Below are 14,977 nucleotides of genomic sequence, written 5' to 3' on the forward strand. Positions count from 1 at the left end.
GGAAAAAGAAGAAATCCAAGGGAACCTGGCCAGAGGGTTGGGAGAAGCAAACTGTCAAACAGAACCAAGATTGCCCTGAAACGCTTCTGGAAGGCAGGAGTCTGAGTAGACTTAGCAGGCGGAACACATCAAGAAAAAGAAGTTATGTACTCACCATAACGTTCTGAGTAGTTATACTTCATTTTTCTGCAACCTGTGGGTATACAGATCCGAGCCGGCAACTTTTTTTCTCTAGCATCTGCTCCAAGCTCCGAGCTCCTCCCCTTACCCATAATGCCCTACAATCTCCTATCTTCCCTCAGATCGAGTTTGCTGCAACTAAAAACATAAGCAACTCAGCCCAATGAACCAAACCTGAAAAGACAGGACAAGGTCCGGGGGACGGAGGGAGGGAATGTTGCAGAAAAATGAAGTATAACTACTCAGATGGACTGTTATGGTGAGTACATAACTTCTTTACCTGAAGTAGTTAACTTCATTTTATTTGCAACCTGTGGGACAGAGTCCCCAGCTACTCCAATCCTGGGAGGCCCTTATGGAAGGATGTTCCTGAGCACCGCAGAGCCAAAGGATCCTATACCCCTAGAAATCAGATGTAATTTGTAATGGGAAATGAAGGTATGTGAATTGGCCCAGGTCGCTGCTGCACAAATGTTGTCCAAAGGCACCCTAGACCAAAAGGCAGCAGAAGTCACCATGGACCTGGTAGAGTGAGCCTTAACAATACCAGGAGGAGATAAACCTTTTGCTTTGTAGGCATGTGAAATACAAAGAGGGATCCATCTGGCTAAAGAAACTTTAGAAATAGCTTTTCCCATAAATGCTTTGGAAAAGAAAACAAACAATTGGTCAGTCTTGTGGAAAGACTTCATTCTATGAAGATAAAAACTAAGCTGTCTATGAAAATCTAGCAAATGAAGTTTGTATTCACCTTTATTTTGGTAGTTAGGGAAGATTAATGGACAGGTTTATGTTTGCTTCAGATGCCACTTTGGGTAAAAAGGAAGGATTAGTACGGAGAGAGACCCTATCCTTGTGGAAGACCAAATATGGAGGCACGGCAGACAGAGCTTGAAGCTCAGAAACCCTCCTAGCAGATGTAATGGCGACTAGGAAAGTGGTCTTTCAGGACAAAAATTTCAAATCCACCGAAGCTGCAGGTTCAAAAGGAGGAGCTACCAATGCCTGTAAAACAAAGGTAAGGTCCCAAGGAGGACAGGTGGACATAACAGAAAATGACCTTTAAGAAAGGCCTTAACACAGCCTAGGGGAGGCTAAGGCAATGTTGTCTTCACCAACGTGAAAATTGGAAATGGCTGCCAATTGTACTTTCACTGTGGAGGAACTAGCTCCTTGCTGAAAAATGCCAGACAGGAAATCCATCACCGCTGGAACAGGGGCTGTAAAGGGATCTAGTTTTCTCTGTGAGGCCCAAATGGAAAAGTGCTTCCATTTACTGCAATAACGTTTTCTAGTGGAGTCTTTAAGAGAAGTCACCAGAATGGATTTTACCGGGGATGGAAGACCGGGAGTCCTGGCAATCAATGGAACTGGAGCAACCAGGCTGTCAGCTTGAGGCTGCCTAGATCGGGTGGACAGGCCCCTGATAGATGGGAGATTAGATCTGGGCAGGGATCCCGAATCCACGGGGGAGCTAAGAGATGAGACCAAAGGAATGGGAACCAAACCTGATGAGGCCAGAACGGGACAATGAGGATCACTTTGCACTGCAGTCGGCAAGCTTTCTGAAGAAACTTTGCAATGAGTGGCAATGGTGGATAAGCATACAGCAGCCCCGGGGGGGGGAATCAAGCATGGACTAGAGTGTCTCTGGGGACTTCCTCTGGTGAGGGAATCAGAGCGAGGAACTCGCTGCACTTCACGCTGGAAGGAGATGCGAAGAGATTGAAGCAAGGCTGACCCCATGCAAGGAAGATCTCCTCCACTACTGACTGTTTCAGAGACCATTCGTACAGCATCAGAATAGCCCGACTCAATCTGTCCACTAAAATGTTGGGGCACCCCGGGATGTGCGTTCCTATCAGAAACCGACCGGTGGAGATCGCCCATTCCCACACTCTCATGGCCTTGCGACATAGGGGGTAGGATCTGGTTCCCCCCTGCTTGTTGATATACCAGACAACCGACATGTTGTCTGACTGAATTGCAACCAATCCGAGAGGAAGGACAGTGTGAAAGGGTTCCAGTGCTAAAAGCACTGCCCTCATCTCTAGAACATTTATGTGCAACTTGCTCTCTGACTGGGACCATGTGCCTTGGACTGTCCTTCCCAAACAGTGTCCCCCCCACCCGAATTGGGAGGCGTCCATGGTCACTGTGGCTTGGACTGGAGATGACGCAAAGGGGCATCCTTCTGATATCTCTGGTGAACTTAACCACCAAAGAAAAGACATCCTGCAGACGTGACTGATCTTGATCGGAAATTCCATGGGCAGGTCTAGCCAAGACCATTGAACAGCCAAAGTCCATTGAAGAACCCGCATGTGAAGGCGCACACAAGGGAGAATCAATGTGGTGGCAGCCATGGAGCCCAGAGTCCGGAGAACCTCGCTTGCCTTTGGAGACTTGGAGTTTGCTATGTAGCACCTGAGGTGTAAGATCCTGTCTGGAGTTAAAAATACCTTCAACTGCAAAGTGTCTAGCCATGCCCCAATGAAGTCTAGAACTTGTACTAGTTGCAAACGGGATTTTGAACATTGACTGTAATTCCCAGCAGATCTGCCAAATGAATGAAGTAATCTCGGGCCAGACACAGGTGATGCTTTTTGGGCACAGTGAAGAGTCAGTCATCCAGGTATGGAAATACCTGAATACCCTGAAGCCTCAGGTGAGCTGCTACAACTGCCATTACCTTGGTGAACACCCTGGGGGCTGTGGTGAGACCAAAGGGTAGGTCTCTGAACTGAAAATTACTGGCTCTCAGCCGGAAGCGCAAAAACCTCCTGGAGCTTCTGTGTATTTTGATGTGGTAGTAAGCATCCTAGAGGTCTAATGAGCACATCCAGTCGCACTCTCAGAGATAAGGTAGAATGGACTGTAGGGTGACCATCCGGAATTTCTGATTGGCTATAGACAGGTTTAATGTTGACAGGTCTAGAATGGGCCTGAGGTCCCTCGTCTGTTTTGGCACCAAAAAGAACCTTGAGTAGATGCCTGATCCAGACTGACTGGGGGGGACCTGTTCGATGGCTCGTTTGAGAAGCAGCTTTGAAACCTCTAGAGCTGCGGCCTCCCTGTGAGTGGGTGGAACATCTGGGAGGTGTTTTGGAATATTTGGAGGGGCAACAAATGGGATAGTGTAACCTCAGGATATTATCTAACACCCAGTGATCTGTCGTAATGGACTCCCATGCCGCTGGGTGTAAGGACAATCTTCCCCGACTGCCTCCAGAGTAGGCCAGTCGGGCAACCCCTCAGGGCTGCTGACCGGGTCTATCAGAAAAGAGTTCCCTAGACCCAAGATTCCTGGGACCCCCTCTACCTCTGCGTTGGCATTGATCCTGTCCCCCTCTGCCTCTGGGGGAATAGTTACCCTGAGAATCCCGGGAAAACTGAGATTTTCGGAACCACATCTTCTTCTGCCCTCTTTGATTCCTAGAGAAGGACCACTGAGGGTTAGAGAAGCGGATCCCGATGGCAGACAAAGTCTTCCCGTCCTTTTCCCTCTGGACAAGTGTGTCACGTACTGTCTTCCCAAAAAGGGAAGAACCGTCATAGGGAGCATTGATAAACGATGCCTTGAAAGGGTTTGTGAACTGACAACCTGAGCCAGGCATGACACTCATGGCTATACCTGTCCCAGCCACCCTAGCTGCTCTTTCTATGGCATGGGAAAGGAGTCGCATCAACGTGTTTGAGACTGACTTCAGAGTAGACATTTTCGCAGAGAACAACTGTCTGTCCTGCAGCGATAAAGACTCTGGGGGCGACTCAGCGAATTCTGAAGCAAGGTCTCGCTGAAGCCAGATTACATGTGCCAAATAATTCAGCGCACGGATTGAAAAGGTCACTGAGGAATAGACGTGCTTCCCAAACCTATCCACCGACCTGGACTCCTTGTCTGGAGGGTGGACTGAGGAACTCTCCTGTGCTAGTTCCTTCTTTGTGGCCGCTGCAATCAACATAGTGTCAATTGGGGCTCCTTTTGACTAAGGTTGTCTATCGGAAGGGGGAGATAAAATTTTGTCGGGGTGTTTGGGGATGGGCTCTATGGTGTCAGGCTCCTTCCATGCCCACGTGGTGATGAGGTCCACCAAGGGGTCCACCAGCGGGGACACCCAGGAAGTAGATGGGCCCATGCCAAAGGCCTCCAGGAACACTGACTCATCCCGAGAAGGTTTTGGGGCTGACCAACCTCCCCTCTGGCAGAGGATCTCCAGGATTTCTCCGAAGGAGACGTCTTCGGGAGGTGACCTGGGGGAACCTTCTCCTTCATCTAAGTCAGTGTCCATAGTGAGGGACTCAGGAGAGTCCAAGTGCTTCCTTTTAAACTTGCACTTACGGTGACCCTCTTCAGTGGGACTCTCAGAAGAGGATTCGTGAGCCGCAGGGGTTTCCTCAGGGAAATTAACCTGGGGATCCTCTGGCACGGGCTGTCCCTGAGACAGGATGAAGGGAGTCATTGCCAAATCCAGGGGGGCCTGGGTGGTATCCGAAGGGATGGGCTGGGGTCTCAATCCCTGGGACAGAACCCTCTCCACCGCTTCGAAGGCCGAGGGAGAGCGGACCTCCTTAGCATCCAGTAAGGAAGATGCCCTCCCCGGATCCGAAGTGGGGATCGGAGCCAAAGCCAGGGTAGCCTGAGGTCCATGGGAATGGGTCGGATCCGAAAAGGTCGGGGTCGAAGAATCCATTCCCTCAGGTCTGACTCCCTGTCTGTGGCTCCGAGAGTCACTCGGATCCGAATAAGTTGGATCCGAGGAACTCAAGGTAACAGCCGGAGTCGAGGTTGGAGGAACCGTAAGCGCCAAGCTACCAGCTCCAAAAATCCTCAGATCCAAGAGCCCCGAAACCGAAGCACGGATCGGGGAAGGAGAGATGGGGTGGAAAAAAGGCATGGAGGTTCCCCCTCCAGAGGGAGAGGGGCCTGGCAAGACTCCCATCTGTATTTGGGTCTGAATGAATCTCCGCATTATCTTATCCATGTCTGATAAACTCAGAGTCAACCTTGAAGAGGCCACCAACTCAGATCTGGCTGGTCTGCGCAATGGGGAGGAAGGCCTCGGGTCCGAATGTTTCAACAGCTCCAGTGAGAAATGAGGAGACCGGAGCAGTGGAGAAACAGGCCTCATGGCCTTAGAAGGGGGACTAAGAAAGAGCTCCCTGTCCGGGGATCTCTTGCGATGTCTGTCCTTTCTCTTCTCCCTATCCTCTCTGCACCTTTTTTGTCTTTTTCCTTGTCAGGCTGTAGATTTGTCTTTAATAGACCCATCACCAGAAGAAGAAGAGGGAGTTTGAGTCCCTGTCTGGGTACGAGGTTGAACACTAGAAACTGAGGCAGTGGCAGATTCCAGCATGGCAGTGGGGAGAAGGCCTTTGGCTACTAACTTGGCCTTCCGATCCCTAAGGGCCCTCGGATTGAACCCGGTGCAGATAGCACATTGAGTGGACAAATGTGTCACTCCCAAGCAAATCACACACAGAGTGTGACCATCAGCCAGGGAGAGCTTATGGCCACACTCTGTACATTTCTTGAAAACAGGTTTTGGCTGATCATCCATGGTCCTGCACCCAAAAGGAAAAATACTACCTACCAGAAAAAAACACATGTAGGGGAACTGCAGGGAATAACAACTACTCTACCAAGTTAGCAAAACTTTTTTTTTTTTTTAAAACTGACGAACAAGCGATACACTAAACAAGGGGAGGAAGGGAAAAAAATTACTCAAACACACACTAGATTTAAGTAATGATAGCACTTACTATCCCTGAGCTCAGAGCAAAGGAGACCACGATGCACACTACTGGTGCTGCAAACAAGATCTGAATGAAGATAGGAGATGGTAGGGCATTATGGGTAAAGGGAGGAGCTCGGAGCTTGGAGCAGATGCTACAGAAAAAAAGTTGCTGGCTCAGATCCGATACGGATCCGCATACTCACAGGTTGCAGATAAAATGAAGTTAACTACTTCAGATTCCTTCTTACTCTTAGGAAGAGAGTGAGATTGCCTATGAACAAAGGCAGACTTGGAAATGTAGTTCCTCAAACTTAGGAATGGTAGAAACAAAAATATGTCTCAGCTCCTGAAAAGCTTTGCCCTTATCCTGGTGGGAATTTAAGTCAGCAGCAACAAACCCAAAAAGACTTTAGTTATCCAAAGCAGCATCCAAAAGCTTAGTATTGATGTCATCAGGCAAAGCCTGAAATTGAAGCCAAGAATAGTGCCTCATAACTGAATGAAATGCAGCAGCCCTGTAAGAAGCATTAGCTGCATCATATCTGCTTTTGATAGAATGGTCAGCAACTTGTGAAGTGGGGCCCAGAAGGGAAAAAGCCAAAGCCTTCTCCTCATAGAGTCAGGAACCACCTTACAAAACTGAGAAAGGACAGCCAAAACATACCTGGTTACATGAATCTGGTAGTTGTCTCTAAAGGACAAGGTTGCAGCAATGTAAACTTTCTTGACCAACATCTCCACGGGCCTACTGTCCTTACCAGAAGGCAGCAGCTTGGTGGTGGGCAACAACTTGGATGGTTTGTCAGAAGAGACTGACATCACGAACAGGTCAGCAGAAGGACATTTATAGAAAAATTTGCACTACTCAGGCACCTTGCAGAACCTATCTGACTTTGAGTTAGGCGCTTCAGAAGCTGCATAAAAGGTATCTAAAATGGCAGCCAAAACAGGAGAAATAGCAGATGGTTTGGGAAACTCCATTTGTAAGAACGCATACCTCTTCTGACTAGACACCTGGGAACAATCCCACTTAAAACAGTCCATCATGCAGGTAATGATATCTCCAAGAGCTCTTCCAAAGGGGAATCAGGACTTAAGGAATTCTCCTCCTCTGAAACTTAATACAAGAGGGAAATGATCTAGCAAGAATAAGCTAGGAAATCTTCCCGAGTCCAGATCCTCATCTGAGGAATCCAATTCCCTAGGCCTCTTGACTGGAGTGGAAGACCAGGGGATGCCTTGAGGTGGCTTTAAGGCCATCAAAGCATTAAATAAACCCTGAATGAAATCTTGCCATTCACTCTGGGGATCTTTAATTACAGGGGAAATATGCTTTATCTTGTTTCTTTTCTGTGGGACGTCTGCTCAAAACACTATCTGAGGGTCAGAACTCTCATATAACTCTATAACAGTTGTAGGAATCTCCTTCCTCACTAAGATCTGAGGAATCCCCCTCTGTCTTTTGGATATTATCAGCAGAGTTTCCTCCTCATCATCAGGTACAGACATCTGAAAAGCCTTGGGGGATGTGCAAGAAGCCACATCCATGCCAGCCTCTAATGGGGTCAAGGCAAAGGAATCCAAAGCAAGCACCAGCCTCTAGAGGGATGTCTGGGAGAGGCTAGACAGCAGCTGGACTGGGCCTGACTTTTTTGGCCTTTTTCTTTGCAGACAGCTGTCCCTTGGAAAGGGAGGATTCCGCCATAACACGCCGAGCCAACACTTAAGATGCTGGTTCTCTAGGTGTATGGACAAAGAGGAGTCTCTCCTCTGTACGGTCTTGCGCACAAACACCTGGCAGATACAACACTGCATATGATCATGGGAAGCACACAAACAGAAAAGACACTGAGCGTGACAGTCTTTATGGGGAATCTGCCTCCTACACTGACATTTTCCCTTTCTGGATGACATGAACACAATAACAAACAGTAAGAAAAAGAAGAGAAGAACCCCCAACAGGGCACTTACCTGAAAAATGGCCTGTTAACCACCACAGCAGAAGGTCATTCAGACCAGTGTTTAATAATGGCATTTGGACTGGCAACAGTCATTCTGAGTGTTTCCATACATCATTCTTATGCCCTACATCTTGTGTGGGGAGCATATATGTGACATACAGCGCCTATAACAGCTTAAGGCTTTTGTATACTGGCTGGATGATGGGTTATACTTAGCAGGATATCCCTTAGGTGAAAGGAATACTGCAACAGTGACATGGAAGGACATCTAGAGATACTGCAGAGGCCATCAGGCCAAGACAGCAAAGAGCACAAGACACTGGTGGCCTCTGAAGCAGTGGGATGTGACAAGCCTGAAGATTTGGAGATAAATTTGAAAGAGGAAGTCTGATAATCTAGTTATGTCCAGACAGCATCCCATAAACTCCAGGACTTGGATGGTCTCCAGGTTGGTCGTTTGAAATTCCTTGTAACACCCAAGGAGAGGCAGCCATGGAGCAATGAGTCCCTTGCCTGAAGCAGAAAAGTCCTTGAAGTTGCCATAAGAAAAGAGTTGTTCTGATACAGGAAGATCCAGAATACCTGCAGCTTGAGCCAAGCTGCTACTATTGATATGCACATGAAAAGCCCAAGGGGTTCTGGTGAGACGAAAGGACAATGCTTGAAACTGATGGCTACTCATTCCCAGCTGAATTGCAAGAACCCCCAGGAATATTTTGCTAATTATGTTAAGTATCCACCTAATACATCCAATTATCCTTCTTCACTAGAGGTAAAATGGACTACACCATTACCATCAGAAATGTGGTCTGTCTGATATACATTTAACATGCTTAGATCTGAAATGGACCTAAGATTCTTGTCTTTTTTGGGCATAAAGAATCCTGCATACACCTTGGATCATCAGTGGTCAGGTGGGACCTCTTGGTTGACTCGTTTTGTCAGCCACTTTTAAATCTTTGTTGCTGGGGTGGAACATCCAGAAGGGATTTTTGAGGTAATGTTGGAGTAGGTTAAAAAGGGATGATGTAGCCTCTGGAAGTGACTCTCAACATCCAGACATCTGTCGATTTGGTCCACTAAGCTTGCATGTGGAAAGCCAAGTGCCCCAACCTTCCTCCAGAATACAGCAGCTAGGCAAATCTTCAGGAGCGCTGTAAGGTTTTGCCAAAAAAGGTCCCCTGAAGGCCTGCTTTTTGAGGACTGTCCCTTGCCCCTAGGCCAGCACCTGTTGAAGTTCCCCTCTTTGCCACAGGGGAACACTATCACCTGGAGCATCCTGAACAAGCTGATGTGATTTTTGGAACAGTTATTTATCCCTCTTCATGGAAAAGGGTTCTCTTATGGGTGGAAAAACAAACTCCCATGGCAACATCTTGTCATCCTGTTCATTCCCAGTCAGTGTGTCCTTCACAGCCAAATAAAATGGACCCATCAAGAGAGGGCATTAAGGATGCCTTGAAACACTCTGAAAAATTACATAGCCACATACAGGAATGTCATTTTGGTGCCTGCCACCAGAGCTGTACCATCCCCTTCTTTGCAAATGAGATGCATGGATACATGGCAGCCAACTGAGTCTCAAAGGACTTACAAGACTCACCTGTCAGTTGGAATGCCACAGATTTAGAGACTTCATTGATTATATCTCTCTGAAGCATGGTCACTTGTGCCATACATCTCAGCATACATATGGCAAGTATAGTGGAATCATATGTGTGCTTCCTAAATCTGTCCAATGTTCAAGACTTCCTATACAGAGGAAGGACCATTACCTTCTCCTGAGAGTTCTCTTTTGGTGGCTGCAGCAACAACAATGAAATTGATTGCAGGACCCTTACACCAGTAAAGCCTATCCTTGGGTAGAAATAAAATGTTGTTGGGTTTGTGGGGAACTGGTTCTACCACATCGGGCTCTCTCCATACTCTTTTGGACATAAGGTCAACAAGTGCATCCAGAGTAGGTACTATGCAAGACATGGATGGGACTGCACCAATGGTCTCAAGAAAAACTGACTACTCTGGAGAAGGGACTTCGGTGGTCTGACCACCCCCCTTTGTCTCAAGTCAAGGAGGTTGCCGAAAGAGGTGTTGTCATAGGTGGACTATGTGGACCCTTCCCCCTCATTGAGGTCAAAATAAAAAGTTATGTACTTACCATAATTTGGCATCTGTGTTATCCTGTCACTATTCCTCACTCTTGGGATCTGACATTGGATATGAGCTGGCAACTTTTTCCCACAGACAGCTTCAAGGCTCTAGCTCCTCCCACTCCCATGATCCCTCACTGCTCTCTAACCCTTCAGATCGAGTTTGCCCTAAGCTAGAAAGTAGCTACGGAAGACCTTGACCACCAGATAGGACATCTCCACATCCTCTTGATCCACAGGACGGGGAATGGAGGGAGGGATAGTGATGAATAGTGACATAGGATAACACAGATGTCAAGTTATGGTAAGTACATAATTCTTGGGTCAGATTCTCCAGCTACACTGAATGGTGGGTGGCCCTCATGGAAGGACATGCCAAAGAACTGTGGAGGTGAAGGAAGCCCTGTACCGGGAAACAATGTCAAGTTTGTAGTGACTGACAAAAGTGTGACAAGACCAGGTGGCTGCTGCACAAATATCATCTATGGAATGACAGGAAAGATAGGCAGCTGACATAGCCATTGACTTAGTGGAATGAGCTCTAATTGAACGTGGTAATGATAACTCTTTGGAAGAATAACCAAAGGAAATTCACATTGAAATCTAATGGGAGATAGTTATTTTGGACACCACCTGACCCTTCCTGTTAAGAGAGAATGCTACAAACAGTTGTTCAGACCTGCAGAAAGTCTTTGTTCTGTCTAAGAAGAAAAGGAATTGTCTATGCACATCTAACATATGCAAGAGATATTCCCCTTTATTAGCACAATTTAGGAAGAAAACTTGTAAAGGGGGTTGACTGACTCAGATTTGCTTCTGTGGCAACCTTAGGAATAAATGAAGGATTAGTTTGAAGTGCCACTCTATCTTTACAAAAGAACATGAAGGGCAGTTTGATAGAAATAGCCTGCAATTCCAAAACACATTTAGATGAAGTTATGGCTACTAGAAAAGCAGTCTTCCATGGCAAGAATTTGATATCACATGTGGCCACAGACTTGAATGGACTCTGTGAGAGATTGCAGGAAAAAGGAGAGGTCTCAAGGAAGGGAAGGATCCTTGACAGGAGGTCATAGAAGAAAAAACCCTTTTAGGAATGCTTTACACAAGTGAGAAGAGAAGGCATGTTCCTCGCAAACATGGAAGTTGGAAATAGCTGCCAAATGCACTTTGATAGTTGAGAAGCTAACACCATCTTGAAACAGCAAAGACAAAAAAAGCAAGCTATCTAAAAGGGAACTTGAAGCGGGATCGAGATTGCACTGCTTAGCCCAAATAGAAAACCGTTTCCACTTACTGGCATAAATCTTTCTGGTGGAAGCCTTATGAGAGGTCAGGGACAATGTATTTAACAGGAGAAGGTAGCCTGGGCTGATTCAGGATTATCAGAAGGGGACAAACCATGCCATCAGATGAAGAGTATGTAGGTTGGGAATCAGGAGCTGAGAGAGATGGGAAATTAAGATCTGGAATGGGATCTAGTACCCGGGGGAGTACTTCAAATGAGACAGAAGAAGGGAGAACCACATCTGTAGAGGCCAAAAGGGGGTGATGAGGATCAAGGATCCCTTGAGATGATGGGCTTTTTACAGAACTCTGGGAATGAGAAGTAAGGGTGGATAGGCATAAGGAAGACCCGGGGGCCAATCATGGACCAGAGCATCCCTGGGTGACTTCCTGCTTGGGGGAATCAGGGTGAAATGCCAGCTGCATTTGTGGTTGAGAGGGGAAGCAAACAGGTCGCATCTCGGCTGATCCCAATGAAGAAAGATCTCTTCTGCCACTGATGGGTTCAAGGAACACTCCTGAGGACTCAGAATTGCCTGGCTGAACCTGTCCATCAATATGTTGGACTCCCTGGAAATGTGCACTGCAATGAGAAAGTGCCCCAAGGCCATCTCCCATTCCCACACTCTCATGGCCTTGCAACAAAACAGATATAAATGTGTGCCCCCTTACTTGTTTATGTACCACACAACAGCCATGTTGTCAGTGTGAATTGCAATGGTACCCAGGAGGAAGGCAGTCCTGGAAGGCTTGCAAATGCAACATGCTGCCCTCATCTCCAGGCCACTGATATGCAACTTGGTCTCTGCTTTGGACCACGTGCCTTGAGCAGTCTGTTCCTGAAAATATCCCCCCCAACCCAACAGGGAAGCATCTGTGATCACTGTGGCACTGGGGGAGGAAGGGAGTTCTGTCTGCCTGATAGGAGGTCGGGAGACTGGATCCACCATAGGAGGTGATGCCTGCACACTGGCATGAGGTGGATCGGAGTTGACATTGGATGACAGAGAGGAGATCACTGAACTGCAAGAGTCCACTGAAGAACCCTCATGCAGAACTGACACTAGACAGAGCACCGCCGCCTTGGACCCTAAGGCTCGGAGAACTGAGTGGGCCTGGGGATGAGTCGGGTCGAGAAGGCATTGAACATGAGCTTTGATGAGATATACCCGACAAGGTGAGAGAGCTGCAATTTCTGACACGGTGTCCAACTGAATTCTGATGAACTCCAGATTACAACCTGAATTCTGCAATGGGATGCAAAAGGGTCCTTATAATGGTTATCCTGAAAATGTCATAACAAATTTTTTACAAAGCTTTAATGCTACACAAAAATCAGTCAGTAGAAATTTAGAGAAGAAATATTTTACACTAGGAACTCAATAAGAAACATAAGAAGGAAAGGTCTCAGCAGAGGAAAGACACCCTCCACAGCTTGAATAAGCAAATCTTAAGTCCTCCAGATCTATCTATGAAACCAAATTTTCACCCCTGGCTAATGATAATCACAAGGCATTCTATAACTACATCCAAAATCTTAAAAGAAATGGTTTAGATTCGTGCAGAACTAGTAGTGGATGGTACCACTCATATGGAACCTGTGAAAACTACTAACCTACTAGCTGACAGGTACAGTGAAAACTTCACTCCACTGTCCCTACCAATCATACCCCAAAATATACCTGTCACCAGTCCTCTACCTAGCATCTCCAAAGAGCAGGTCATTACCACCCTCTCCAGTTCAGCCTGGAGAGCGTGCACTCAATGATTTTACAGATATATAAAATATAATACATTGTATTAACTAACAAAGCAATATTATAAAAAAATAGAGACAATGTAACTGAAATTATAAAATTTAAAGTGGGTTTACAAAAGATCTAGAGAAAGAAAAGCAGCCATTGTGAAGACCAGCAGCATGTACAGCCATATACAAAAGGAGTAAACATAAAATGAACAAAAACAAGAAAACTGAAAATTAGAGAGGAGAAGGAAAATAACAAAGAGAAATAAAATAGCGGAAAGAGAAAAATAACTGAAAAAATATACTAAAAAGTAGAAGTAGAGAGAAACATAAGTAGTGTAGAAAAGATATGAAAGAAGAGGTGCAAATAGTGACTCGGGTGCCTGATGGAAAAGGCAAGGAGGATGAGCAATCCTATCTGGGGCGGGGGGGGGGGGGTGATGCACATTCAGAGCACCCTTGTGCAGTTGAGTTTTCCTCATAGAAAAAGGGTTGCTGCTTGGTTCTACCTGTGAGTGTGGCAGTCTTGCTGCCATCAGTTCCTCACATAACTGAGGGGTGGTCTAGCTCCAATGCCCACTGTACATCCCACCCACTGGCTAACTTTCATAATCTAGGCCAGAATAGAAAGCGTTCCTCTGCATCAGTATGATACTGCTCCAGGTGCCGCAATCTCCTCATATTTGAGCTTTGGCTGGCTAAGATCTACCTGAAATCAACTGGATGTATAAGTGAATTTAAGTACACTTTTATCTGCTCTCTTTCATATAGTACTGAATTTAAATTATTTGTGTTTGTCACTGAATATTAAATCAACTGAAGTTGTGGCTGTCTCTTTACAAAGTACTTGTTAGAATTTCTGTGTAGATTGATAGCAGTGATCATCACTGATATTCTGTCCTGCCTTATATAAGTGGTACATTTTGGGTTATTTCTGCTTAATATTTGAGCTTTGGCCGGTTAAGATCTACCTGAAATCAACTGGACGTATAACTGAATTGAAGTACACTTTTATCTGCTCTTTTTCAAATAGTACTGTATTTATTTATTTGTGTTTCTCCTTGAATATTAACTCAACTGAAGTTGTGGCTGTCTCTCTAAAGAGTACTTGTTAGAATTTCTGTGTAGCCATTGATAGCAGTGGGGAGGTAGTTACATTTTAGGTTATTTCTGCTTAATATCAGAGTGAATTTAAGTTCACTTTTATTTGCTCTTTTTCATATAGTACTGTATTTAAATTATTTGTGTTTCTCATTGAATATTAACTCAACTGAAGTTGTGGCTGTCTCTGTACAGTTAGTTCCCCACCCACTCTCCCTGTTCTTGTTTTGGTGTTAATGTTGGTGGCTTTGAAATAGCCCGCCCCTCTTGTAGATTTATATTTGGATACTCCTTCTGAGCCCATCTCATTTGCTCACTCAATTGACTGCAGTGAGATCATATTCTGACTTCAGGCACTCCTACTGTGTACAAAGAGATCATTTGGGAAGGACAACCCCTGTAGCCTCCTAATCCTGCTCTGTTCCCTCCCTCAAAAAACAAAAAATAAATAAATAAAATATATATTTTATTCAGCTGCTCTTACTGTAACTGTCTTAGTTGCTGTTCTGCATGCTGTGTGTGCAGTCGCTCTTACTCTGCCCTTACTAGTGCTTGTTAGTAGCCTTCTAATTTACTGCCTTCTGCACTTGTTTTTTAGTCATTTGTTAATTTAATTGCATTTATTTGAAATGTATTTGCTGTAGTGTTGCTACACACTTGGGTGTGCTGGCCTGCACTGCAATTTGAATTGTATTTACTGCTGTTTTAGCTGCTTTTCTGTAAAAAAAAAAAAAAAAAAGAAAAGAAAAGAAATTCTAAGCTTGTTTCCTGCCTTTCCTGTAACTAGTCTAGTCCAAATACAGACTTGCTGTACCC

This window comes from Protopterus annectens, chromosome 7.part0 (assembly GCF_019279795.1).
Source record: "Protopterus annectens isolate FY-2018-M chromosome 7.part0, PAN1.0, whole genome shotgun sequence".
In the NCBI taxonomy this organism is placed as follows: Eukaryota; Metazoa; Chordata; order Ceratodontiformes; family Protopteridae; genus Protopterus; species Protopterus annectens.